Source organism: Pleurodeles waltl, chromosome 11 (assembly GCF_031143425.1).
Source record: "Pleurodeles waltl isolate 20211129_DDA chromosome 11, aPleWal1.hap1.20221129, whole genome shotgun sequence".
Classification (NCBI taxonomy): Eukaryota; Metazoa; Chordata; class Amphibia; order Caudata; family Salamandridae; genus Pleurodeles; species Pleurodeles waltl.
In genome coordinates this window covers 795,867,869-795,885,114 of record NC_090450.1, presented here as the reverse complement: position 1 = coordinate 795,885,114, position 17,246 = coordinate 795,867,869, and the positions used below count along the sequence as shown (strand labels likewise).

The 17,246-nt window shown below is 42.4% G+C and overlaps 1 long non-coding RNA gene across 1 annotated transcript; it reads right to left on the bottom strand.

Annotated features, from left to right (window-relative positions):
• Positions 1–1,062: 1,062 nt before the first annotated feature.
• Positions 1,063–13,078, bottom strand: LOC138266122 (uncharacterized). Its single transcript, XR_011199467.1, has 2 exons — positions 12,735–13,078; positions 1,063–2,829 (listed from the first exon to the last, which is right to left on the bottom strand). It is a non-coding gene; the product is annotated as an uncharacterized lncRNA (long non-coding RNA).
• Positions 13,079–17,246: the final 4,168 nt, after the last annotated feature.

Here is a 17,246-nt window from a genome sequence, read left to right as displayed (position 1 = left end):
ATCCTTAGGACCCCAAAGTGATCTAGTTTGGAGGGGTTTAGGTTCCAGTACTTATAACCAAAAAGGCATTTGATGTAGGGGAGACTTTAATGGAGTTCTCTGAAGTGCACAAGTGTCCCTTTCATCCGAGCCCTGTCTCCCACTCTATCTGTAGGGGATGATCAGTCCTTTGTGTTGAGATAGGACACCACCTATTGAAGTGTAAGCGTGAATCCTTCTTCTTCCCTCTGCCCAAAAACACGCATCAGTATGCAGATGAATGCAGATGCAGCTGAGTGTCCTGTGTTTGTGGGTTTATAGAAAATCCACAAAGTGTATCTGTCACCCAGCCTAGCCCAGATTTGTTATCAGAAGCAGGCCAAGGCATAGAATGGTTAAAGTAAGAAAAGCCAACTTACTAAGAGTGGCATTCTTAGACTTATAATCTGAAATCCGGCTTCACCATAAATTGTGAATTTAAATTGTGAGTACAGAGGCACAAAACTCAAATGTTCCATTTTTTCCCAATTAGAAATTACACTTAAAGGCTGCTTCAATGTAAGCCCAGCCTATGGGAGAGGCAGGCCTTGTAGTAGTGAAAAATAAATGTAATAGTTATTCACTATCAGGACATGTTAAACGTAAAGTTACATGTCCAACTTTTTAAATACATCAGCACCATGCTCTTGGAGCTAACTAGGGCCAACCTTAGGGCCGACTGCTGTGCAGTAAAAAGGAAGGTTTTGGGCCTGGTAAGTGTGTACCCTTGCCAGGTTGAAATGGCAGTTTACTACACACACAGGTTCTGTGGTGGCAGGCCTGAAACATGTTTGAAGGGTACTGAAGTGGGTGGCACAATCAGTGCTGTAGGCCCAGTAGTAGGAAATACATTAAATGTGTCAATTGTGGAGAAGCCTATGTTACCATGTTTTAGACTACAGAGCATCTGCACTTTAGCACTGGTCAGCAGTGGTAAAGTGCCTAGAATCCTAAAACCAACAAAAACAAGGTCAGAAAATGAGGAGGAGGAAGGTGAAAAGTCTGGAGGTGACCCTGCAGAAAGGACCATTTCCAACAAGGGGCAACAGGGCTAGATCTTTATTTCATAATCAAATACAGGGTGATATGATACCCATTTTAAGACTGATCTCTAGGTTGAAGTCATTCATACACTTCAGTACTAAATGTGTCTAAGATATTGTCAGCTGTAATACATTTCTCCATGGTGAATGTTGTAACTGTTACATACTGCTGAGTGCCCCCAGAGCATCATCAGTGGTGATACTAGCAGTTGGAAGTTGCTTTGCTAACATGAATGAGATTCAAGTGTGCAGTGATGCACATTTAATCTGTTATTTGACAACTGTCCGACATGTCCATTGTGATGTGAATGGACTTAACAGTGCTCTCCTGCATAGAGTTGCCAATCAATTGCAGCATTTGATGATGCAGCCCTGGTACAGCAACAGTGGAAAACATGCTTAGTTTGGAACATTCAATTGTGAATAGAGGTTCTCCACTAATTCAATAAACTCTACTCCTATCACGAAGGAAAAAGGGAGGAGATCAAACACTAACATTTTTGCTAGATTTCCATTGTATAAATGGCCTCTCCCATAGGTTCAGTGGTACTGTGACTCCTAGGTGAAAACATAACTTTGGAGAATGATTATAATGACTGTGTTTTTTGTGATAATGCCGGTAGTAGTGTCCTATATGAAACAGGTAAGTTGCTTTGGGAGTGACAAATTCCCTCTGTCCCTTATGCCATTCTGAGGTTGCTGTGGGTGATGACTGCAAACTTCTATGTGCAACAGGCACGGTGCTGGTTTGGCTGACATGCTCCTCTTCTTACGCATCAGCGCCTCCTTCTCCGAGTTGAACTTCTTCTCTCTCACCACCAACATTAATGTTTTTGAAGTGCTGTGTTGACACAATAGTGTGCCTACTTTTTTCAGATGGGCCAGTTGTCCTCTAGCACCTTCATGTTCACCTTGCTTACCATAACACCCCTTTTTTGAAAATTGAGGATTCTGCGATGTGCTTATCATGTGGCTTGAGTGTAAAGAAGTCCCAAACTGAGAGCTTTTTTATGGTGCCAAAGCCTGAATAACTTTTTGAAGTGTTGGTAAGTGGTTATTTTGGCCTTTTCTTAGGGCAGGCTGTGACTGAAGAAGGGATGTTACTTGCTGTAGGCTGTTGGAGTCTTCTTACAAAGATGGAAGTAGGTAGTGTTTGTGGAGCTACTTGACTATGAACAGGTTCAATTGAGGTGAGCTGCACTTCTTCTGTGCCACTATCCATACTAACAATTACTGGTTCATCATCTTTGTCACTTCCAAGGTATTCTGGAACTTTCATCTTCCCTTGTCTCCTGTGGCAGGTCCCAGACTTGGTTGAGGTACAATCCATATCCAAGTCTTCAGAAAGGGGGGCTTGTAGAAGATAGAAGAGTGTTCTATCTTTTTCTTGGTGCAGATTGTGGAACCAATGTGGGAAGAGCAGTCTCAACAACATCTTGCTCAGAAACAGAAGCAAGCTCAACCTCCTGGTGTGTTCCTACTTACTCAAGATCTGTTGCTGACTGTGACTGTAGGGTGATGCAGATATGTCACATTTCCTGAAAAAGGATGAGGGCTTCATGCCACTAGTGGCAACAGACTTCTTTGTTCTCCTCAATGGACACTTTCCTTGACAGGAATCTCCTTCTTTGAGATTGTCTTCTTTTGTGGGTTAACAGCAAAGTTAGCATAAGCACTTAATGAGGACATTCTGGTTTCGCTCTCAGCTAATTCTCAGACTGCTCTCTGTCACAGTGCTGTGTGTGATGTGACATGATGTCTCATAAACCTGTGGGCAATAAAAATGAAACAGAAAGTCAGTGAGGCTTGGGTAGCCTAGCCAATCTGATACAAGTCAGAATCAAAACCATTGCTTAACAGCAGTGTAGGGATTGTACAGGAAAGGGTAACTTAGTGCCCCTCCATGGCAGATAGGGACTCTACAGGAGGAAAGAGGAGACAGGCATAAATTGAATATATTTATACAATATTTGCTGGTGTCCCTGCGTGGCCCATGGGGACTCTACAGAAGGTAGGGGAGACAGGCAAAATTGCATAAATAAATTAAATAATTGCTAGTGTCCATCCAGGTTTATGTTGATTCTATGGGAGGAAGGGTGAGTCTTTCAAAAGTTGAATAAATTAATAAAATGTATGGTGTGCCTCAAGAGCTAATAGGGACGACATGGAAGACAGGCAAGAATTCAGTAAATACATTAAATAATTGCTGATGCCCTTCCAGGGATCTTGGAGATTCTATAGGAGGCATCATCAATAATGTAATAAATAAAACAAAATAATTCCTGGTGCCCCTCTGGGGCCCATGGGGACTCTAAGGGAGGCAGGAAAAAATAAAATTAATACATTCCATGGGTACTCCATTGGAGTCAGGCTAAAATTGAATAAATAAGTGCAAAACAAAACTAGACTGCAATCAGCCACAATCACTCTGGCTGCATAAAATGATGGTAGGTAGCTCATCGATGACACCGCTACTGAAGGAGGAGGCACGGAAAACAAAGACAAAATGCCAGCAAACACACAAACACACATTGGCTCCACAAAATGGTCGGCACGGCATGGCCAGCAAAGAAGGAGGCATACAGAACAAATAAAAAATGGCAGCCTATGGCAAACTAACATTAGCTATACAAAATGGCTACCACCACATAGCCAGCAAAAAGGCATTGAAAACAAAGCACATGGTTGTCTTGTCCTGCCAGGAGCACCACCACCCCTGAAAAAATAAAAAGTTGAAGCATTGCGGGGAAAAGAGTATGCAGACATATATTATTTACCCAATATGTGCCTGAACTCACACAGGGAACTGCCCTTTACCCACCACCATTAAATCAACAATGTCAAACATTAAAATGAAATAAATTTTAAAAATGCCCTCACCATAAACAGTCCAAAGAAACACACCAAAACAAACCACAATCATCACATGGGGACAAACAATAACCTACGTTTTTCAATTTGAACACATTGCTGTCCCACAACTCCTAAATGTTTTATAAAACATATAACAGCTATGAGAATGTGAAAAACACATCCAAATTACACCTTATGCCTATTGCAGGGCAGTCTAGGCTCCAAACAGTAAAGCAACAACCTCACAGTAAAATGATGAACAAATCAGTAAACAATTCACAAAGAAAACAAAGAAAAAGGAGAAAAGGTATATTAATTCCAGGGCTCCACCATGCACAAATGTACTAACATTTTACCTTTAAAATTAATTCCACATGGACCCTTACTTCAAACTCCACGCCAGGCACCAAGAAAGAGACAAAATACAAAATCGCCAAAATTAACAAAAATAATGCTGCTTGCCCTCCCTCATACAAACAACAGGAGGGGACTCCCTATAACCCCACTGGAACAGGGACAAAAGCAATATGCCAAACAAAAATCCAGAAGGGATCAATATATACCCAACTATTACAGTGAAAAACTCAATTATTCACTGAAAAATAATTTATTTTATTGACAATTAATTCAATTTAGTCATAGTGCCCACAAGTTACCTGTGCACCGAAAGAAAATCTAATATATCAAACTAATGAAAATAAATTATATATACACTTATTATACATAGAAAATACATAAAATATATATATACATAAATCCTCAATCAACAGTTCCATTAGAGCACCGTGGTACATCAAATGTGATCTGATTAACCAACCAATGGCCAGGAGTCACAGCAAAAGGAGGTGGCAGTTGTCCAAAGGCCGTATCATGCCTCAGTGAAAGGTAATAATCACTGAAAGGAAGTCCGATACAGTCCACAAATTCTTAAATTGCACGAGGGTACTGATTTTTGTTTGGTATATTGCCCTCTCTCATACAACAAACTGTTTCCAAAGTGCTGCATTGAACTTACGTGAATTTTCCCGAAAAGGGAAGGATCCAAGTTTGAGGATGCAGCAGAGATGACAAACAAAAGGAGAGAAATACTTTCCCTCTAAAGTCCAAAGCAACAAGAGTCTGAACAAAGTAGATGGAGGAATTTTGGAACAGGAAAAGGAAATGTGTACCACATTAACAGTACCCTCCTGGTTTATATCACTCTCTGTCTGTTTTTGTGTTTTTTTTGTAATGTTTCGCCTTCAAAATATTAACTTAACATTCTGTTCAGGTAACATTTTAACTCAAAAATGTACTTTGGAGTTGATTTCCCTGTCGTTCACATTCAAAACACAGCTGCTCGCATTCTGATGTGTAGTTTGGCTCTTGAACTTACCCCATCTGTCTGCTCAAATAAAGAATTTACCTGAAATGTTCTTTGACTGCTTAAAGGAATGATGTTGCATGCGTTTGTGATAGGTTGTTTTCCTACATCATACGTTAGGTGTCTCAGTGAACTAAAGTTTTGTTATGTGACATGGACTAATGATATAATCTCTGCAATGAAGCGAAAATATTGTCACACAAAATTTCTGAAATTACGCCAGTGTAATTAAAATTTCACCCAGACCTAGTATGTTAATTTATTATTTATAATGACTGATGCAACTGTAACTTGCGTCCCCACCATGCACAGTGTTGTTATCAATTAAGTAATTTCAAATGTCTCATTGATGTTCTTAATGATATCATAGAACATGGTATGAATAATGTAATATATGGGCTAACAAGCAGTGTATGGTGAGGGCACAAGTTAGGTATTTCAAGGTAACTATAACTGGTGAATATAAGTGTTTTTGTTTAAAATGTACCATTTTACCTGATGTTTTCACCTAACTGTAATGTAACTTTAAACTTTGTTGTTTTCAGTGAATTTCTTGTTTTTTTAATGTAAAGTATTATAACCATACCTAATTATAATGTCAGTTTAACATTTGTTTTTTCCCTGAATTTCTTGGGTTTTTAATTTAAATTAATAGTTTATTACCACACCTAACTAGGCATAGCCCATGCCATGCACGGCCAAAGGCAGTGTGCTGCCGGGCCAGGCCCTGCGCCCAACCCCTACAGACAGCAAACCCCCGCTGTGCACTGCTTTTGGCTGTGTGCAGTGTGGGGTTTGCCACAGGGCCTAGCCTGTGCCCAGTCCCTGCTTCCCAGTCCACAAAGGTAGTCAACCCCCTGCTGTGCATGATCCCCAGCTAGGCACAGCATGGGGATGGCCGCAGAGCCTGGCCTCCCAGCAGCTTGTCTTCCAACTCCCAGGCGCAAATGGCCTTCACCGGTGCACAGCGTGGAGTTGACTGCTGTGTTTGGCTTGGGGCCAGGCCCTGCATCCAACCCACTATGGATGGGCAAGGTCCCATTGCTGCCCAACAGCCATAGTCTTGTAGCACCCCATGACCCAGTCTCTCTATTCTTACACACAACAGAGGTACCACGGTACTACCATGGAATTACATAGGATGCTGCACCGCAGAAAAATACCTTTCTAATTTGATCACCCCAACAAGGGCCAAGGGATCAGGATACATGTACACTGCCCTCTTTTTGCTTATTTTTGTTTGTTTTTGATGACACAGGGACCAAGTCATAAAAAAAAGGTCATAGCTTTCTCTTTATGTTGTGGCCAAATAATCAGATCGCATGTTTTAGTGCTAGCAGTACTACCATTCTCTGCGGTAGTTCCATTGTAGTACAGCATTGCTAGATATGTATACATTTTTAACCTTAATTACTCCCGAACTACTGAACAGATTTACATTAAAGCACAAAAAGCACGCTTTCTGCTTCAACATCTTCCTTTCTGCCAAATTTTGTGTAATTCTGTTCAGCCGTTTTGGCTGTAGCTGTGTCTGAAGTACCTATGGGAAATTGGAAGGGGAAAATACTTCTTGGAACCCCCCCTTTTCTTCAGCCCCTATTTGAGAGCTAAGCCTGAAACTTTCCTGGGAGGAGCTGAGGTGGATGAATCATTTTTTTGTAAAGGTTTGTGAAGATTTGTCAGACAGTGCCTGTTGTGATGGAAAAGTTTATTGCATGATGATGGACTTGCACCCCCTGGCCTGAGTGCCCCAACTGTAATGTCTGTATTCCTAATGCTCACTTTTATTGTCATGGGCTATCATGGATCACGCATGTTCTCTGTGACATAAGCCTGTCTCGTGGATTGTGGTGTTTTTAGGACTGGAGTGGTGCCCACAGCGCTATTTTCATAGTGGTGGAAGGATACTGCCTTTGCCTGGAGTTACTGTAACAACCACAGGAGCTACACACATACCAAAGGGGTTAGGTATACAACAGAGAAAACATCAAGTACCTCTCTGGGTTTCAATTCACAATTGAATACATTCAATTATACAGGATTGCCAATAAGTACAGTCATAGATAAACAAATATCAATGACAACCAACATTTCTGTGTAACCTTTCTTCATGTGTCAAGAATGAAAAACACTGTACAAAAAGGAGCTACATTAAACAGCAGTGGTGATCTTGTAAAATAATGTGATCGGATGACGCAAGTGAATATAGTGAAATAAATCATAATAAGTGAATAGGCAATATTAAGGTCTGCGTGCAGGGTAAATACAATCAATAGAAGAAGTTGAAGGTAGCCAAATAAGTCCAACTGATTTCTTGACTTCTCCTGCAGAACTAATGTCTTGCTGTGTTATGCCTTGATGCCATTTTTGTCTAAGGTGTTTTGACTCAGAAGATATTTAAGAGTCATCATCAGGACAGAACCTCAGTCAAAGAACCTACGTAGATCCTAAGGAAATTGACCAACCGTCCCGAAATCCAGTGGGGTAACCATGCAGTGCACAAAAAATGTTTTTTGCCGACTTACTAAATAGTCTGAACCTGAGCATGTCCAATTACCGTTCGAGTAACAGGTGGATCGCTACATTCAAGAACTAATCTATAGTCGGTTAATTAAAAAAAGAAAAGAATATCACAACTGCAGCTCGGGGATGAGTCTCAGGCATGTGCAAGCGAGGTTGTAAATATGGCCTTGAAGGCAGGAGACCCAATCGCCTGTGTAGGAGGAGAGGGTGAACCTCAGTGGAATGTGTGAGAGAACCTTCCATTGAGACTCACCCTCCCCATCTACATAGATTAGTACTCTTTATGGTTCCCTTATCAAACCCAATTCCGTGAGATGTGTCCAGGCCCTTTCCTTGTGATCTATCACAGAATCAAAGAGCCCCCTTCTGAAGTGTAATGGAGAATCCCTTCCACGAGTGTGTGTCCAAACTAGCTTGCAGGAATGCAGCAATACACCAATCTGTCAAGGGGATTCCTCTGCTCCCCAAGTCTTCACAAGGCAGACCTGTGCGTCCCAAAATGAAACTCTAAGTGGTCCATATGATGTCCCATTGCAGGCATATTTGTAGATAGTCTACTTTCACACCACACCTGCTCTCCAGTACTGTTACCTCCATGTGTTGTGTGACTACAGACACACATACATTCAGCACACACATTCAATCTGTGCACACTGCTCAGTACTGTAGCCTCTCTGTATTGTACCAGGGTGTGCTATTTGCGAACACCTGCACTGCCAGAATACATTCTGACCATGTGCACAATGCACAAAACTTTACCCTTCATGTACTGAACTTCCCACAAGCATACATACACCCATGACATGCTTTTATTATGCACACACTGCACAGCACTCTATCTCTCATGTAATGTATTCTTCACAGACAGATATATACACAATATTTATAAACAAGAGAAGAATAGGAACACATACATTCACATGAAGCCTTAAAAACATACTTGGTTATAAAAACGAGCACAGGCACACACACACAAACAAGAATGCATTTACACTGTGTGCATGCACATATATAGGTGAATACACACCCTGAGAAAAAAGCACATACCCACATCCTCCCAAACACACTAATATGCATAGATGAATACGCACATACAGATAAACACAATGCATGCATTCGAGCAGACACCCACAAATAAATAGCCACCCAAACATGCACACATGAGTGACTAGGCACACTCACATACTTGCACCGAGATGAATAGGCACAAACAAATACACAGACAACTTGCTCTAAAGACTGACCTGGTTCTCTTCCCCAGGTAGGCATCCAGTTTAAACTTCTCCCATGAAACAAAAGGTTTGGTCAAACTGAGCCCTTTGCAAACAATTTATCAGCTTTTGCTCTTAAGATGAGGCCAGGCTCTGGATACAAATCTGCACATGTTATTAAAAGTGAATGCTGGCTACACACACCCATGAGGCAAAGAAGTGGAGGTGGGAGTTGGCAAACAGAGAAGGAAGGGAGGTGGTTGGTGGGGACATAGCAAGCATCAACAAATGCAGGCTTAGAAACAGCCTGCAAAATGATGCACTATGGTGGAATGTTACACAAAAAGTACCTTTGCAGGTGCACAGACACTGGCCACCAGAAACAGTACTTAGTCCAGGCTCCATGGCAGGATGACGGAGGTGAGGAGGAGCGATTAATTAGCAGAGTGATGTGGGAGCCAGCCAATGGTAAGTTAAGTGTGGAGGAGTCACGTGGGAACCAGCCAAAGGTAAATAAAGTGAGGTAGGAGCCACATGGGAGCCAGCCAGTGATAAGTATAGGTAAGTAAGGGGAAGGTTCTAAGCCCATTTTCAGATTTGTTTTTTTTTTAAATACCAGAGATTTAGCAAGCACATCACAAGTGCTGTGCAGGTCAAACCTAAAAAAGGTGATTGCGTGCCACAGGGTTAAATAGGCTTATTCACTGCTACTGATCACTGCACATTATGCTGCCACCATGGCACTCATGTTGTTTATTTCTTAGTGAAGGTGCTAGCCTTCCACCACTATGAGAGTAGCACTTTGGGCTCCCCGCCCGGTCCAACAAGACCACAAGCTGTGAGACAGGCCTATGTCATGGCACACATGCATGATCCATGTTTGTCTATAACAATGAAAATCAACATTAGGAATCCAGACAACGGTACAGTTGGGCACTAAGGGCAGAGGTACACATGTTTTACCATGCAGGTGACTTTTCTGTCCCTGCAATATATATATATCATCGTCCTATGTTTGTTACTCTTCTGTAGCATACCCTCTATGCCATCCTCTCGATTCTCTTACTTCTATTCTTCCACTGCTAACAGTCAGAGAATTACTTTATTTTTGTTTCATTCAGCACTTCCATGAGAGTGCATTTGTTTTTGTGCTCTCTCCATTGTGTCCTGCTTTCCTACCCCAAATACCACTATGTTTCTCCCCATTCCGTCCCAGTTTTGTGTGTAAAAGCACAGCATCAGGAATATTGTTGCGGGGGTATGGCTAAAGGCCAGATTTTAATGGGTTATTTTTCTTTTACCATATGCATTCCTCATACCGCTCGAAAGCACACGTTTTGGTACATAAAGGCTTTTATGGTGCTGGAGGAAGGGCTATCTGCTGAACACACTCAGCTGGCCTCAGTGGTAGATGGTGTACTTAGCATGACACTTCTTCCAGAGGCCCTTAAATCTGCTGTCCAGGCTACTACAGGGGGCCAAATAGCTAAATCCGATAAAAAGGCCTTCCCTTTAAATTCTGACTCTGGCTTGCTCTATTAAAATTATGTTCAGAGTTTCCTGAGAAAAGGTATTTGAAAATCAAACAGTTACATTTATAAAGACTGAATAAATGAAGTGCAGTATACAGTTTTGAGATACCATAAGATATGTATTTGCTTTCCTCCAGTATTTTGAAATGTTCTTCTCTTTTTCAGATTTTAAGCAATATTTAAAGACAAACATTGGCAAAGTGAAAGGTTGGCGTATGCATTATAAAGTCAAGTTCTGTTGTCTTTGCTAATGCTTGTTATCCTAACATCACAGCTGGCTCCTCTGACATCACTTGGCAAATAGAATGATTTTAGGAGCGGTTTAACAGCTGAACAACCATAATTTTAAAAAATTAACCAAACTCGAAAACTGAGATGTCTTGGAGCTCCCAGAGTTTGCTTCTCTTTTTCACAGTGACTCTTGGAGCCTTATGCATATTCAGCATGGCTTGAAACAGATGTGTTCTGAAAATGGTTAATCTTTCATTTCTATTTCACTCCAAAATCCAAATAGGGAGGATACTTTCCCCTGCACTCCCCACTACAAAATCTGGCTGGGATACCCTCCTCCCACCCTACGTGCTCCTCTGCCCATTCTCCACCCCCAATCCATAAGGGAAAATGTGTGTGCTTTTCTTGAATTGCAGCATATCTGTTGGAATTAGTGTATGAGGGAATAAAAAATTGCAGGGTTCAGTGTCTGCAAAATGTCTGTTTGTTTATTTAGCTTCATATCACTAATACTTCTGTTAGAAACTACAATAAAACTCGGGACCTGATTTAGAATTTGGCAGAGGGGTCACACCATTTAAACAATGACGGATATCATTTCTGCTGAAGTCTAAATCCCATCATATCTATGAGATTTAGATTTTGCTGGACATGATATCCCTGACCGTTGTGATGGAGTAACTCCTCTACCAAACTCTAAATCAGGCCCTATGTTACATTCAATGGATGTGGCCCTTTCCTCATACTAAGCAAATGTTCAAATACAAACCTTTTTTTAAGTTTGTTCACGAATTTCTGTTGTCCAAAGGACTGCCTGCGGTTATGTTTGGATAGCTAAAGAATATCAAGACCTGGGGGCAGTTTTAGATATTGAAGAGGAAACTCCGTTGCCACAGTGTCCCCTCCTGCCAACACAGTGGTCCTTTCACCCGATTTAAATGAGAGCGGACCAAAGGTGTGGCTATGGTGGCTACTAATCAGTCACCACCAAAGCCACACTTCTCCAATGGAGTAAGTGCCATCTGAGAATTGGCTAAATGTCCGTCCAATTAGGATGGAATATTTTGTTCCTGTTTGTCATAGTAAGAGACAGTAAGAAACAAAAAATGACCCCTCATTTGAGATAACTTGACTCCCATGGCGACAGGGGCATTATCTTTTTTTTTTCTTTTTTCAAAAAGAAAATCCAGCGTTGGGATTTCTTTTTGAAAATGAAAAAAAGAAAAGGGTTTGGGGCAGGGCTCCATAGTGTTGAGGGAGTGCTGCATCAAACTCGGCCCTTGGAGGACCTCACTTATAATTCATTAGAAATTACTACCAGCTTGATGGTCATTTCTAAATTCGCTGGGGTATCTCCATCACTTTCACGGAGTATTCCGTCACCCTGGCAGAAAAACGGCCTCCACCCGATATTTAAACCGGTCCGCTAGTCTCTCCTTCTCGGAAGTATATCTAGCAGCCGCATATTTAGTACTGTTTGTTTTCGGAACCTGATTCACGAGCTGCCATTTTCCAGCCATCTTTCATTTTGAAGGACTGTCACTACACAAAAAGACAAACTAAACTGCACGTGTGAATTCCTGGGTCTGAAACTCTAGGTACTGATTTTAATTTACATTATTGATAGAAACCCAGGTCTACAGTAGAACCGCCGTCACCGAGTACTTATTTATACAACTGAGCCTTGATCATACAACGACCGCCGAGAAATTTACATCGCTTTCGAGAGCACCTTGTTTGAACACGCATGACGTCAAAGCAAATGAAGTGCTGTTACAAGGATTCGAACACTTGTCACATTAACCTCTCATACAAACATAGATGTTCTCCGAGCTCAAATGTATACAGAACGAGGCGCACCTTGCGCTGGGATTTTGGCGCTCTCTCTCTCACAGACACACACATGTACACGGAAGCACGCGCACACACAATAGTTTGATGTTAGAAAGCAGTTACTTACACATTTCGAGTTTAATCATAATTCAGCGAGATTTAGGATAAGATCAGATGTCCGTCCATAGTCGTGTGCTGCCAGACTCATGCTGAATGGGAAGTGGCAGGGAGATTATGGGGGAGGGGGCAGTTCCTGGCTGAGAAGGTGTGTTGTAGACACAAACCAGAAACCTTCGAAGGCTCAGAGGCGGTGGGGCTTCCAGAGCGAGGCTTCCTGGTGTTTCCACAAACAGGGCGCACATTGTACTCTACAGAGCACAAAGATGTAAGCGATATTATTCCCCGCAGTTTATGAGCTACGAGTGACCCCCTTGCCCTGCCACGCTGGTTGGTGCTTTCTTTTTAGAAAATGGACACTAGCAGTTGACGGTGACCAAAGACCAGAGACGTTTTGGTACAGAGGAAGGTAGAGCAATGAGTAGCAAGAGAGGTGGACTTATAGCTAAGAGGCGTGATGATCTCAGAGGAAATCGTACAGAAACTTTTCGTTCGATCGCGCTCCCTGTCTAACTTTCCGTCCGTTAGGTGTCTGCCATCCGTCTCTAGTGACCTCACAGTATTCTCACTCAGGACGCTGCAGGGACCTATAGATTCATACCTACCTTGCTGACCCATCGTTCACCCACCAATCCATCCAGTAGACCGACACCCCAACCTCTACACAGCCATTCCCCCAGTGACCTAACGCAAAATGATGCAACACACCTCCCCCAATGCTCTACACCCCTCCTCCCCGATTATGAAGAAGGGGCCCTTTATTTACGGTATCTCACAGATATCCATTGGCCTTAGACCAATGGGGGCCCTGGAAGGGTTGGAGGCCTGTAAATTTGCCCCCACCGGGCTTGCATTACGCCACCACTACACCACCCCCACCCTTCATCCCCACAGCCCAGCTATCGATCTCAAGCTGCATCCACCATATCCAAACACCTATTGAGCTGGCCGCACCCATACAACCATATACACCAACACCTCCATGCCGCCATCGGGCACCGAACACCACCCACCAACACACGTGTCCGTCGGCGCTCTTAGGTTTACCATCCCTGAGGCTGCCCTTTGAGAGGGATCTACAGCCTGTATTTCTACCTGCGCATCCCTTCTCCTTTCACTGGCTCTACACTCTGAGGTCTGTTTTATGATAACAGTTATTGCACCAACGTCTAAATTAAATGATCACACGAAATACACTTTCAGACGAGGCATTATCAACCTTCACGCACCGTTAGTTATCCTTGATATATTTTAAACCAACCTTAAACCTAGCGCGCCCTGCTCCCTTTCACGTAGGACAGTAACCACACTTTGTGCCAGTTAGAACCCATGGATAGAATGAATGTCTCCGTTTCTGCTTTTGTATTGTGCAGCGCCTCCCTTGTTATTACAAGAGTGGTTGGTCGATATTAAGGTCCCGGCACGCATCTTCATTCTTACCTAATCCTTGGAACCTTACCTTGATAAATCAAGGCGGTGAGCAGTTGGATGACGCATTTTTTTGTTGGACGTAAGCACTGTTTTAAAAAAAAATGTAAAGCAGGTGACAAAGTAGAAAGACCACAGCATTTGGGAGGCGACCTGGAAATCGGAGAGTCATATAAAGAAATAACACAACTAGGTGACGCTAGCTTCTGTCTGGAGAATCACCAGCCTTTTCCCGTGCCGGACTTTCGAAAGCTGATGTTACCTGCGACTTCACTCATTTCACAAGAAGTCTTCTCTTCGCCTGCCCCACCAGGTAGTGTACTATGTTAGTATAGACAGGCAGCCGCCGAGGCATGGGCAAGTTTCGCATGTGTTCTGGAATATGCCACCATTCGGACCCAACAGAAATAACAGCAAAAAACGCGGAGCATTGCAACGTATTTGTTTATTTTTAGAATGTGTCTCTGCTTTTAAATTGAAAACAATTGACTTTTATAATGCAAGGTTTAATCGAAAGGGACCCCTAGATAGCAACCGAGCAGCTGAAAAGCGTTAATGTAACAAATAATTTTTTAATTGCATAAGAATACTAGATAGCAAAATAAAATAAAGCCGTGAAATGCCCGACAAGACACTGAAACATTGTATATCAAAGGCGATTAACAAAACCTCATGGATGACTGATTTGATAACAGTAAACTGATCTTCTGCATCTGATGTGATGGGACTAAATATTAGTTGTGTCATCAAGAGTGAACCAATAGAATTCAATTCATGGATTTGCCGGACTCGGGCGTCGAGGCTGAGTCGACGCGTTTAAAAGTACACTGCTGGGCAAATCCGCGACGAGTTATTGCTTCCCCCCGATAGCTCCGTGTAGGCTTCCAGGCGTGCCCGAAACACCCTTGCCTAGGAAGGCGGCTGGCTCGAGAACACGAGGGAAAAGATGGCGCTGTACCTTTTGTTAAAAAAATGACTTTTAAATAAATGTCCACATACAGAAAGAGAGAATATGACCACGCTTCAAACCTCAGTCTAACGTTTTACCGCCAAATCTATTAGCACACCATAGCCAAGCTTTGGGAGGCAATCAGGCTAGGAATAGAGAGTCTGTCACACTCCATTCTGGAACGCAATAGAAACATTCAAAGGATTAATATTTCGCTTTCTGCTGGAAACGACTTTTATTATTAAAGGCTCATTAGTCTATGCTCTCAGAGTCGGCGGCAGCTTGCGTGGTTTCTGGACTCATTTCCTGATCACTGGTATTCGGGGATCAAAGGTTTGGAAAAGTGACCAGCCGGGGGAGGACGGATGATTTTTTCAGAAGACCTATGAGCCGTCTCTAAACCTGGTGCGGATATCGCGTGCGCACCCCGCACTAGAAAATGTGCAATGTAAAGTCAGGGTATACGTGACATCTTTAAGTCGCATAGTTTAAGCACTACCAAAAGGTGACGTTCGTTGCCAATAAATACAGACATCATTTCATCAGTTAGAAATATGCAATCTTTTACATTGTGTAACTCTAAAGACATCCAGGTAAATATTACTTAAAGCTGCCCAGTTTTACTGGGACTGATTAGTGTACGGAAGTCCACAACCTAACAGATCTTTCCAAATTATCTGGGAACCTGGAACCTTTTCCGCTGAATGTGCTTTCTGAAAGTTCGTGGATGCCGGTGCACTTGGTAGTAGACGTCGCAAACTGTTTAAACTTGTTTTTGCTTTTTAAATCTTTATTTTAAACGCACTCGCCTGCTAGTATGCAACTGCTCATTCAAAACAGTAGGGAATCATAATCCATTAGGTTGTGGCCGACGAAACGCTTCCCTCCCCCCCCCCACCAATTGATAAAATCTCGCTCCACCCACTAGTTTTCATTCCACTTTCTCTCCTTTTCTCTCGTCCCTTTGAAGCCCCCGTCTCAATTTCTTTACACTATTTCCCTTTGTCCTGCTCTCGCCTTGGGTCTTTTCTCCCCCTTCACTATTGTATGTCATTTTCGTTTTAGCCTTATCTTCCTGTCTTTTCCGACCCCTCCCGAGTCTCACTCATTCTGTTTCTTTTCTCCTTCCCCGCCCTCTCTCAGTCTCCCTCTTTCACATCTAATAAAAATGACACGCATCTAAGTATCCATTTGATGCCCCCTCTCACCCTCTCTCTCTCTCATTCCAGATTCCCTCTCATGGCCATTATTTCTGGAGAAAGTTCGGACTGTAAGTAGTACATACAAATGCTCGCCCTTTGTTACTAATCTAGAAAAAAGCCGCCTGTAGAAGATTCCTGCTCGCCCTTTGTTACTAATATAGAAAAAAAAACGCCTGTAGAAGAATCCTGCACCGCTGTGCAATACACAGTAATCACAGAGTGAAATAATGTGGCTTCGTGACCAGAGGGAGGAGTCATCACGCTGCTTTTCGCCCCACAACACCAGCTGCAACAGGTTCCACTAGGAAAACTGGTACCATTCGCTACATATTTTTTTCCGTATAGCAACACCCTTGTAATTTCTCTGTGGATAAACACGTTGTTCCTTTCAGAGTGTTTTAATGCGAGAGAATTAAACGAACCACACTCAGAGCTTTTGAAAACTTCGAGCCCTGCGATCCTAACGCCGCCCGGCGTGATTTGAAATAAACAAATTGGTGGGAATACATTTATTTATGTGTACGGCTAGGATTGTGTTTGTGCTTCTGTGTATTTTGAACATGGATAACATTTAATATTTAATGCAGAGTCATGACAAGTCACCCTGGACTATAGGGCAGCTGTTGTTCTGAATAAGGTATATTGATATTTACATTCAAATAAACATTTGCACGCACTGACATTCAACATATTGCCTTAGGGTAGCTGTACATTTATTTCACTCCTTAGGAATATGCATGGACAAACTAGGACGCTGCAAATGTTTATAAATACTCACGAGTCTTCTGATGGAAACAAGAATGGCAGTATTTTGGATTCCAGGCGCCGCTGACAGAATGGTCAGTCCATAACACAATGGATAGTTTTAATTTTAAACCATGTGGACTGGGGGCCTGCTTTTTAATCTAAATTTGTTTGAACTTTTTCAGGTTGCACATTCCTT